The 12,303-nt window shown below is 43.4% G+C and overlaps 1 long non-coding RNA gene across 1 annotated transcript in view; it reads left to right on the top strand.

Moving 5' to 3' along the window:
* The window catches only part of LOC134928336 (uncharacterized), an 85,536-nt gene extending 73,575 nt beyond the window's left edge, over positions 1–11,961 (top strand). Inside the window, exon 3 of the long non-coding RNA XR_010177899.1 lies at positions 11,586–11,961. This is a non-coding gene — a long non-coding RNA (uncharacterized LOC134928336). The remainder of the gene's footprint in view (positions 1–11,585) is intronic.
* The last annotated feature ends 342 nt before the right edge of the window (positions 11,962–12,303 follow it).

Below are 12,303 nucleotides of genomic sequence, written 5' to 3'. Positions count from 1 at the left end.
CGTTTTTTCATCAAAGTGTCATCTCGGTAATTTACTAAGCACTAATCACGGCAGTGATGAGGGCATTCGTAATTTTTTGCAAGTTCAGGTAAAAAATTACGAATGAATACACCATCGGTCAAAACGCGGCTGTTTAAGTATGAATCTCGGTCATTTACTAAGAAGTGCAAAGCAAAAAAAGAACAAACACTGCCGTGAAAAATTACAACTCGTAAAAAAGTGCTAAAAAAAAACAGACCTTTTTTTTTCCCCCGTGATTAGATAGGCATGCAGGGATCCATGAGATCCGTGCATGTATATCAATGGGAAGGGGTGGGAAAGTGCTTATTTTGTCAAAAAAAATTGCGTGGGGTCCCCCCTCCTAAGCATAACCAGCCTCGGGCTCTTTGAGCCGATCCTGGTTGCAAAAATATGGGGGGAAAAATGACAGGGGTTCCCCCATATTTAAGCAACCAGCATCGGGCTCTGCGCCTGGTCCTGGTCCCAAAAATACGGGGGACAAAAAGAGTAGGGGTCCCCCATATTTTTAAAACCAGCACCAGGCTCCACTAGCTGGACAGATAATGCCACAGCCGGGGGTCACTTTTATATAGTGCCCTGCGGCCGTGGCATCAAAAATCCAACTAGTCACCCCTGGCCGGGGTACCCTGGGGGAGTGGGGACCCCTTCAATCAAGGGGTCCCCCCCCCCAGCCACCCAAGGGCCAGGGGTGAAGCCCGAGGCTGTCCCCCCCCATCCAATGGGCTGCGGATGGGGGGGCTGATAGCCTTTGATGTAAAAGAAAAGATATTGTTTTTAGTAGCAGTACTACAAGTCCCAGCAAGCCTCCCCCGCATGCTGGTACTTGGAGAACCACAAGTACCAGCATGCGGCGGAAAAACGGGCCCGCTGGTACCTGTAGTACTACTACTAAAAAAATACCCAAAAAAAGACAAGACACACACACCGTGAAAGTATAATTTTATTACATACATACACACATACATACATACTTACCTTAAGTTCCCACGCAGGTCGGTCCTCTTCTCCAGTAGAATCCAAGGGGTACCTGTTGAAGAAATTATACTCTTGAGATCCAGGGGTCCAGGCTCCTCGGGAAATCCAGGGGTAATCCACGTACTTGAAAAAAAAAAAAAAATGGTGTCCCGACCACGAACTGAAAGGGGACCCATGTTTGCACATGGGTCACCTTTCCACGAATGCCAGAAACCCACTCTGACTTCTGTCTAAGTGGGTTTCTTCAGCCAATCAGGGAGCGCCACGTTGTAGCACTCTCCTGATCAGCTGTGTGGTCCTGTCCTCACTGACAGGCAGCACACGGCAGTGTTACAATGTTGCGCCTATGCGCTACATTGTAACCAATGCTGGGAACTTTCTGCTCAGCGGTGACGTCACTTTAGGTCAACCGCAGGGCAGAAAGTTCCCAGCATTGGTTACAATGTAGCGCATAGGCGCAACATTGTAACACTGCCGTGTGCTGCCTGTCAGTGAGGACAGGACCACACAGCTGATCAGGAGAGTGCTACAACGTGGCGCTCCCTGATTGGCTGAAGAAACCCACTTAGACAGAAGTCAGAGTGGGTTTCTGGCATTCGTGGAAAGGTGACCCATGTGCAACCATGGGTCCCCTTTCAGTTCGTGGTCGGGACACCGTTTTTTTTTTTTTTCAAGTACGTGGATTACCCCTGGATTTCCCGAGGAGCCTGGACCCCTGGATCTCGTGAGTATAATTTCTTCAACAGGTACCCCTTGGATTCTACTGGAGAAGAGGACCGACCTGCGTGGGAACTTAAGGTAAGTATGTATGTATGTGTGTATGTATGTAATAAAATTATACTTTCACGGTGTGTGTGTCTTGTCTTTTTTTGGGTATTTTTTTAGTAGTAGTACTACAGGTACCAGCGGGCCCGTTTTTCCGTCGCATGCTGGTACTTGTGGTTCTCCAAGTACCAGCATGCGGGGGAGGCTTGCTGGGCCTTGTAGTACTGCTACTAAAAACAATATCTTTTCTTTTACAACAAAGGCTATCAGCCTCCCCATCCGCAGCCCATTGGATGGGGGGGGACAGCCTCGGGCTTCACCCCTGGCCCTTGGGTGGCTGGGGGGGGGGACCCCTTGATTGAAGGGGTCCCCACTCCCCCAGGGTACCCCGGCCAGGAGTGACTAGTTGGATTTTTGATGCCACGGCCGCAGGGCACTATATAAAAGTGACCCCCGGCTGTGGCATTATCTGTCCAGCTAGTGGAGCCCGGTGCTGGTTTTAAAAATACGGGGGACCCCTACTCTTTTTGTCCCCCGTATTTTTGGGACCAGGACCAGGCGCAGAGCCCGATGCTGGTTGCTTAAATATGGGGGAACCCCTGTCATTTTTTTCCCCATATTTTTGCAACCAGGATCGGCTCAAAGAGCCCGAGGCTGGTTATGCTTAGGAGGGGGGACCCCACGCATTTTTTTTAATGATTTTACAGTGTTTAATTAAAAAAAAAAAAAAAAACCCAGCACGGATCACACAGATCCGGCCGAGATTGATTGTAAAAAAAGTCGGCAGTGTTTTGCTAATCACTGCCGTAAAAATAGGTAAAAAACCACGAATGACATCGACATCGGAAGAAAAGAAAAACCCGAATACGACAGCTTAGTAAATCCATCGTAATCAATTCAAAAAGTTGCAATTTTACACTGTCGATGTCATTCGTGATTGAACTTGGACATGATTCTGGAAAATACGAATCTTAGTAAATGTACCCCTCTCTCTCTCAGGCTTAGGGCTTAATTCCGTGTTGATCGCAGCAGCAAATATGTTAGCAGTTGGGCAAAACCATGTGCACTGCAGGGTGGGGAGGGGGGCAGATATAACATGTGCAGAGAGAGTTATATTTGGGTGGGGTGTGTTCAAACTGAAATCTAAATTGCAGTGTAAAAATAAAGCAGCCAGTATTTACCCTGCACAGAAACAAAATAACCCACCCAAATCTAACTCTCTCTGCAAATGTTATATCTGCCACACCTGTAGTGCACATGGGCCCTCATTCCGAGTTGTTCGCTCGTTCTTTTTCATCGCATCGCAGCGATTTTCCGCTAACTGCGCATGTGCAATGTTCGCACTGCGACTGCGCCAAGTAAATTTGCTAAGAAGTTTGGTATTTTACTCACAGCATTACAAGGTTTTTTCTTCATTCTGGTGATCGTTGTGTGATTGACAGGAAGTGGGTGTTTCTGGGCGGAAACAGGCCGTTTTATGGGAGTGTGTGAAAAAACGCTGCCGTTTCTGGGAAAAACGCGGGAGTGTCTGGAGAAACGGGGGAGTGTCTGGGCGAACGCTGGGTGTGTTTGTGACGTCAAACCAGGAACGAAACTGACTGAACTGATCGCAGTGGCAGAGTAAGTATCGAGCTACTCAGAAACTGCAAAGAAATTTCTATTTGCAGTTTTGAGAATCTTTCGTTCGCAATTTTGCTAAGCTAAGATTCACTCCCAGTAGGCGGCGGCTTAGCGTGTGCAATGCTGCTAAAAGCAGCTTGCGAGCGAACAACTCGGAATGAGGGCCATGGTTTTGCCCAACTGCTAACAAATTTGCTGCTGCGATCAACTCTGAATTACTCCCTTAGTGCAGTGCATAGCCACCACATTTCTGTGAATCTTTCATTTGTATGCAATTGTAAAAGTTGTTGATGATGATGATGATAATGTAACCCCCTTCTACATAATGGGAGTTATGGAAAGAGCCAGAGGGAAAGTGCATATTCAGCTGTAGCAATGCTCATCTGGGTATATTTACTAAGGTGTGAGGTTTTTTTTTAGCAACCAATCAGATTCTAGCTATCTATCTTCTAGAAGCAGCTAGATAAATGTTAAGTGGAATATGATTGGTTGCTTTAAAAAAAAATACACCTTAGTAAATATACCCCATTATAGCTACATCTGCCGTGTACATGCACTACCGTCATGGCTAGGTGCCGCCCCCATTAGACTGCCACGTGGTCATGACAAACGAGGTGTGAATGCGCCTAGATGTAGCATGATGAGTGTAGCTACATTTGTATGTATAATATAGATGTACTGTATTTTATTGTACAGGTACTAAGATGTATATTAAATGTATTATGGTGTCATTGTACATAGAAAATGTACATAATTATAGTAGTACGAGCAGAGAAAGTGGCAGAGACTTTTCTAGAAACTCCTGTGTGCAGTGAAAAATAATTGCCATAAGCCCTGAGCAGGAGAGAGGACGCTGCATCGGACGGCAGTTAAGAAGTTCAGTTGAGGTTAGTAGGCAGAGGAGATTGGATATGTGGGGCTGTGCTGCTTGCCTCAGGGGAAAAGCAGTAAACAAACCATGGGGAGATGACCTGGTTGTTGTAGTCAAGTGGCTGGGGGAGAAATTGGAGATCAGAGCCACATCCTGGAGGTGGTCTAGTAGGAGATGCCAGGTGGTGACAGACTGACTGACAGAAGTGTCCCATCATTCTGCCATAGGAGGAATCTGGACAGTGGGAGCTAATCTGTGATGCTGCAAAGGAAAGCAGGTCTGATTAAGCAATCCAAACCTCACATTCTATTGTGAGATACCTAACACTCCATTAACTAAGCATAGCACAACTTCAGACTGTTACCGTGGTTGTACATACTGTATAGTGAAATCTAGTGAAAAGTATAATAAGCCCAATACCTTGCTCTTAGATCTTAGATAAGCCAGTCATACGGTAATACACATTAGTTGTCATAAACATTAAATCTTGGTGTCTTGGTGGGGCTATATTCAGCAGCTAACAAGTCAGATAGGGAAGTATAAGTTGGGTTTGATTTGCCGGTGGCCGGGATGACAGCGGCATCCTGATGATTGTAATCCTGACAGGGGAAGATAAGTATACTTTCTTTCCCTCCCTGGCCCCCTAAACCTAGCCCCCCATACCCGCAGCCTAAACCTAACCCTCCCCCCACAGCCTAACCCTAGCCCTCGGTGCTGGTGCCTAACCCTAACTTTCCTCCCTCCCCACAGCCTAAACCTAACCACCTGGGGCCACAGCCTAACCCTCCCCCCCCCCCCCACAGCCTAAACCTATACTCCCCCCATGGCTTACCTGTCCTGAGACATGCTGGCTTGTCGTTCGGCATCCTGGCTTTTTGGACTCCAGTGCCGGGTTGGTGAACCTATTCATGATGCCGGTGCTGGCATTGCGAATAGTGTTGGGATTCCAACATCAGTATCCTGACAGCCGGGATCCTGCCCAGATCCTGGGCGTACAGTTAACATTATTAAAAGAGGACTGCACAATCTAATATTAAGAACTAGGGGGGTAATTCAGACCTGATCGCTCGCTAGCATTTTTTGTAGCGCTGCAATCAGGTCAGAACTGCGCGTGCGTATGGCACGTCGCACGGGTACAAAGTGGATTGTTGCTGTGCGATGGGTTTTAACGAAGATTCCATTTGCACAGCCGATCGCAAGGTGATTGACAGGAAGAAGACATTTGTGGGTGGCAACTGACCATTTTCTGGGAGTGGTTGGAAAAACGCAGGCGTGTCCAAGCGTTTGCAGGGCGGGTGTCTGACATCAATTCCGGCCCCGGACAGGCTGAAGTGATCACAGCGGCTGAGTAAGTCCTGGGCAACTCAGAAACTGCACAACGTTTTTTGTACCGCTCGGCTGCACATGCGTTTGCACATTTGCAAAGCAAAAATACACTCCCCTATGGGTGGCGACTATCTGTTCGCAGCAGTGCAAAAAAATCCTAGCGAGCAATCAGGTCTCAATTAGGCCCTAGAACCACAGTAGTGCATAGCATCCCAAAGTACTTTCAAGAGACTATTGTTTATTAGATTCTGTTTGGGAGGACAGCTACTGTATATAATTTTATGGATAATATAATACTAAGAGGACAGGCTTACGGAAAGATAGAAACAGCAGTATTCACAAAGGAATTCACGTAAAGGGCCCCAACGTTAATATGCCCCTACGTACTATAGACCATAAAGAACTAATGAGACAACCCAAGTTTAACCGCATAACAAAATTTTGCAAAGGTTTTTGTATTGCATGCAACAAAACTGTGTTTTTAATATTTAATAGTGAGGTTTGGCTAATATTATTATTATTAAATTTTATTTATAAGGCACCACAAGTATTTTGCAGCACCGTACAAAGGACAGGGGGACAAAACTTAGCATTACAGTAAATAAATAACAAGAATAGAGTACAGGTAACAAAGAGCACCACAATTCTCAAAACATAATACAGCTTAGATGTAAGTAGTGAGGGAGTAATCATCATACTACTTGGGGCTGGTGGCCATATATAGAGATGAGCCTTTACCAGCAGGAGAAAAAGCGGGTAAAGATGGTCGCTGAGTAGGAGAGAGCTGTGAGTGAAATGTGTCAAGAAGAGGGCTTTGACAACAAGAGGAAAGAGGGCCCTGCTCTGAAGAGCTAATAATATAGTGGGAAGGGGCGACAGACAGATGAAATGAGGTGCAAGCAAGCAGGAGGTAGCCTGATGGCAGGATGTAAGCAAAGCAGAGATGTTCAAGGCATGAGGCAGGGGGATAGAGGAGCAGCCTCAGGACTAGGTTATGCATCGGAAGGGTACGCTTTCATGAATAGGTGGGGTTTCAGTGCCCGTTTGAATCTTTGCAAGGTCAGGGGAGAGTCTAATGGAGCAGGGGAGTGCGTTACACTGAATGGGTGCAGCACGGTCAAAATTTTGAACTCGAGCATGGGAAGCAGTGACCAGGGTAGAGGAGAGGGGACGGTCATTGGCCGACCGTAGGGGGTGGGAGGGAGTATGAAGGGAAAGGAGGTTGGAGATGTAGGGAGCAGTGGAATTAGAGATGGCCTTGTATGTGAGTGTGAGGAATTTGATAATATATACCTACAGTAACTTGAGTAAGCTTTTTAATAACAGTTAATGCTGTTAACATTGATATATGTTAATAACTATATTAAAATCTATATAACTACTTGTTATGTAAAGTTTCTGAGGAACTTTCTTTGGAAGTTCGGAGAGAAAAAGAAAACAGGTAATACTGGGTAATACAACTGTGAATAGTGAATACACGTGCACAATACAGGTTGAGTATCCCTTATCCAAAATGCTTGGGACCAGAGGTATTTTGGATATCGGATTTTTCCGTATTTTGGAATAATTAGATACCATAATGAGATATCATGGTGATGGGACCTAAATCTAAGCACAGAATGCATTTATGTTACATATACACCTTATACACACAGCCTGAAGGTCATTTTAGCCAATATTTTTTATAACTTTATGCATTAAACAAAGTGTGTCTACATTCACACAATTCATTTATGTTTCATATACACCTTATATACACAGCCTGAAGGTCATTTAATACAATATTATTAATAACTTTGTGTATTAAACAAAGTTCGGGTACATTGAGCCATCAAAAAACAAAGATTTCACTATCTTACTCTCACTCAAAAAAGTCTGTATTTCGGAATATTCCGTATTTCGGAATATTTGGATATGGGATACTCAACCTGTATTAGCATTGTTTTATGCTACTCCATTATACACAATTTAAATCTGATACAACAACAAACATACACACATGTATAGGCTGTCCCAAGCTAGCCTATTCCTGTAAACTACAATAGTTACAAAAACAGCTTGGTGTAGGCACTATAAGTAAAGTTGGAACCCATTCTAGTAAAAGGGTGTTACAATGATCGTCATATCTTTTCTTCGTATGCATCTGTGAGGTTTATTTTAGGCTGTATGTATTTTCCGTATTTGGAACCAACCAAACAGATGCAAAAAAAATGCAAGTGTGCAGATTATGTTGGCTCAAACACCAATGCAACCCAAAGGCCCATAGTGAATGCCTGTCTACTTGCAGTATCAGGTGCAATGTGGATTGATGGAGTTACTTAAAGATGAGTTATGATGCATTGTAAGAACTCCAGTAGATCAGTAAAAAATTACTTTGGAGCATGTTAACATGTTAATAGTGCGGTATATTGGGTGTATCTCAAATACTTTGTGAAAACTTACACATTACCCTCTTTTTCTTTGGCAACATTACATTTGTTTAGTGAGAGTGTGAATATCCCCCTAGTCTAATGTCTAAATAATCAGAACAAAGCTACCATCTGGTATAGTTCAAATAATGTTAACAAGGTGTAACCTTTGCTCCTTTGAATGTGCCTTCAGATCCTGTATGGAAAGATTACGTCCACTGGCAGCTGCTTCTGCTGTGCGTGATTATATGGTGAAAGGTACCACACTTCTCCTAAACAGTTCAGTCCCTGGAAACTGAAATAAAGTATGTCTGATGAAACAGAGATGAGACTAAAAGGAAGTTATAGAAGCAACGTGTTTTGCACACATTCCCACTATAGTAACTTAAGAGAAATAGATTATGATCAATCAGTTTTCTGCTTGGCAATTAAACAAAATGTACAAAATCTTCTCTATCCTTTAAAAAAAATTCCTGAACATAAAATAATGGGAAAATGTTGCTACACATGCCATACATAAATTCTGCCTTCTTATAGTTATGGGGGTGATCATAAATGAGTTTCTCTATGGATGGTCTACAGCAGTGGTTCTCAAACTGTGTGCCATGGCACCCTGGGGTGCCTCAAGGCACTTGCAGGGGTGCCATGTATTGGTGGTCCCGGACCAATTCAATTTATTTATGGTCAATGTAACAGGCAAAACAAGTGCTTGTGAGCGCCAATCGTGAAATATGTGGACAAACGAAAGCACATCTTGTCCCTCACCACACAACATTTGGATGAATGGTGCCCCCCACATAATAAAAGCAGTACAATAGGTACTGTATGTAGTGTGCATATTAACTGCTCCATGTGTACTTTACAGTATATATTGTCAATACTGAAAGCAAAATCTGGCAACACTAGTTGGTGGGTCATAGATAGATAGATAGATAGATAGATAGATAGATAGATAGATAGATAGATAGATAGAGGGTCATAACTAGGGTGGTGCGACCGGGACCATTGTGCAGGGTGCAAGACCAATGGGGCACCACTATGGCTGCCCGCCATTGCCCTGTTGCACCTATTCCTACCTGGTGCCTAACTAAAAAACTGGTGCGCCCCCTATCTCTGTATTCCCTATTCCCTTCCACATCAGCATCCTCTGTAGAACTCATCTCTCCTGGGCTGCTGCTTATCCTGTGTGGAGCACTGCCATCGCATATCTACTTCCAGCAGTAAGACCATGTTGTAGTGGAACTGCTGTACCCTCTCCAACTTGCCTCCTGACAGCTGTCCCCACAGTGCCTGCCAGATATGCCCCCCAGTGCCAGATATATCCCCAGTGCCAGATACAGAAATGCCCCCACAGTGCCTGCCAGATATGCCCCCAGTGCCAGATACATATATGCCCCCAGTGCCAGATACATATATGCCCCCATTGCCAGATACAGAAATGCCACCACAGTACATGCCAGATATGCACCCAGACAACAGTGCCAGATATGCCCCCAGTGCCAGATAAAGAAATGCCTGCAGTGTCTGCCAGATATGCCCCCAGTGCCAAATACATATATGCCCCCAGTGCCAGATACAGAAATGCCCCCACAGTGCCTGCCAGATATGCCCCCAGTGCCAGATACATATATGCCCCCAGTGCCAGATACAGAAATTCCCCCACAGTGCCTTCTAGATATGAACCCAGTGCCAGATACATATATGTCCCCAGTGCCAGATATGCCCCCACAGTGCCTGCCAGATATGCCCCCAGTGCCAGATATGGCCCTATTGGCAGATACAGAAATGCTCCCTCAGTGCCTGCCAGATATGCCCCAAGTGCCCGGTACACATGTCCTCACAGCCCCGGGCCCCCTTCTCACAAAACACACAGTCACAGACAGAGACATACAACATATTTACCTTTACAAATCCGTCCTCTCTGCTCTCTCTCCCACGCTGTCTGCTACTGCCGGCCTCCTCCTGTCCCTAGCTCCGCGGCTCCTCTTCACATTTTTTTTGTAAACGGCAAATCAAAAAACATCACATAAAAAATGCATTAGAGTAATATAAACGACTCAGTGACCATTGGGCCCTAGACATTAGGTTAAATTGTATAGTAACAGTTCTCTCACCTTCACAGAACCTAAGATTACTGTGTTGTTTTTTTTGTACTTGTCCTGTTTTTTTGTGCCTGTCTTGGTGTGTTAAAGAAACGACTGAAAGGTTATATAGTTTCTTCAAATGCTAAGTAAAATATAAATCATGGTACTATAATATATATACACAGCTATAGCTAAGAGCCCGAGTCAAGGCAGTGTGATATGTGCCAACTTCAGACGTGGCTGCTATTGCTCCTACCAAAATGGAAGCGAAGGAGAGGAGGGGTTTGACTGTGTTCTCTCTTGCTCAGGGCACTAAAATGTTTCGTTATGAAGATAGATAGATAGATAGATAGACAGACAGACAGACAGACAGACAGACAGACAGACAGACAGACAGACAGACAGATAGATAGATAGATAGATAGATAGATAGATAGATAGATAGATAGATAGATAGATGAAAATGTATCAAAGCTTGGAGAGAAATAAAGTGGAAAGAGAAAGACAGCTCCTGAACCTGTAAAATGAACAGAAGCTTGTTGGTTGGCACAGGGGTTCCCAAATGTGGTCCTCAAGGCACCTTAACTGTCCAGGTTTTATGGATATCCATGGCTGAGCAGAGATGGTTCAATTAAACTGATTGAGATACTAATAAATTCACCTGTGCCCAAGCTTGGTTATTCCTAAAACCTGGACTGTTAGGGTGCCTTGAGGACCGCTATTGGGAACCTCTGGGTTAGAACTTATCTCTCCACTTTATCTCTCTCCAAGCTTTTGATAAATCTCCCACTTATTTTAATATACAATCATATTTTAAAGAAAAAGTTTATGAAAACAAAACATTCACTACTGCATGTGAGCCCTGGAGGATTATGGGACCTTACGCACCTGCAAAACTCTCATGAAACATGGAAACCCTTGGTTCTGCCAGGTGGGTTTATTTAAAAAAAATATTTTCCATGAAGAGGTGGTTAATAATAGCCTGTGGTTCAGCGGCTGCTAGAATTTACAAGTCTCCGTATAATTATTATTATTATCTGGTTGGTTGTCATTTTGGGACTTGTAGTTCAACAGCAAATATCCTGTATACTTTGAAACTGTTAAGATTGGTTTGTCTTTTTCAAAAGCTAAAATTCTGGAAAACATTTCCCTAAAGCACTATTTATTCTTTTAGAAATCCTATTTTATACCACACATTTCTCCAGCACAAGTGACTGATACTGTGTGCAGGAGATTTTCTTTCAAACTGTTTAATGTTGAAAGGGCAAAAGAAAAAATATATTGGCCAAACAATTAATCCAACGTTGTGCGCGTTTCCTTCTAACTGTACCATTTTAATCCTTGTCCTGTTTCCACCGTGTCATTTAAAATAGATCTTGTGAATTTGTAGCTGGTGGACTCTATATGCGGCTGGCTCTGTGTGAATGAAATATAGGCAATGTTAATGCTCGCAAAACACAGCACTTCAAAGAATTATCCACTAATGTTTAAAAATCTTCTGCTATATCCCTTTAGGCAGTTCAATCGATGCTCTGGACTTTTTTCAGATTCCTAAGACACCCCTGGAGGTCACCTTTCGCACACAAAAGAAAAACAGGTGTTATGAATCAGAAAAACGTGCATTTCCAAGTAATCTCTATTGCTTAAATGATGTGTAACTTGCATAGAGAGATTACGTTTAAGAGCTAAAAAACTAAATATGCAGATCAAAAGAAATCTACAGTTTGCGTGTTTGTCAATGAGAACATTTTTATGCTCAAATAATTTAGATTAATTGTTTTCTTGTGGCAATCGTTTTCAGAATCCTTCTGACTGGTACTTTTATCTGGTGGAAAAGTAATGTCAAACCTGATGTCACAATTGAAATAAATGTATTTTTCTTAGCATTGTACTGATATGATATAACATCATCTGTAAACAATTTTAACATAGTGAGAGGTATAAGTGGTGTAAATTATTTATCAGTATATGGCAAGCTCTCTTCCAGTTTCCATAGCAAATTGCACAAGTGTTCCTTTTTAACTTAATATATCTTATATATTTGCTATTTTAACCATTCTAAAACTTAATGGAAGCTAACAATAGGACAATAGGAAGTATAAATTAAGATTAATCACATGCTTTAAAGTGGTACTACCTCTGAATGTGTGCATGTCTATAGATAGATGTGGTTGTGGTATGGATGAGTATGGTGATATGGTGGTATGGGTGATTGACGGTGGGGTGAGGCAGG

This window comes from Pseudophryne corroboree, chromosome 5, assembly GCF_028390025.1.
Source record: "Pseudophryne corroboree isolate aPseCor3 chromosome 5, aPseCor3.hap2, whole genome shotgun sequence".
NCBI lineage: Eukaryota > Metazoa > Chordata > Amphibia > Anura > Myobatrachidae > Pseudophryne > Pseudophryne corroboree.
This window is presented reverse-complemented; position numbering and strand designations above follow the sequence as displayed.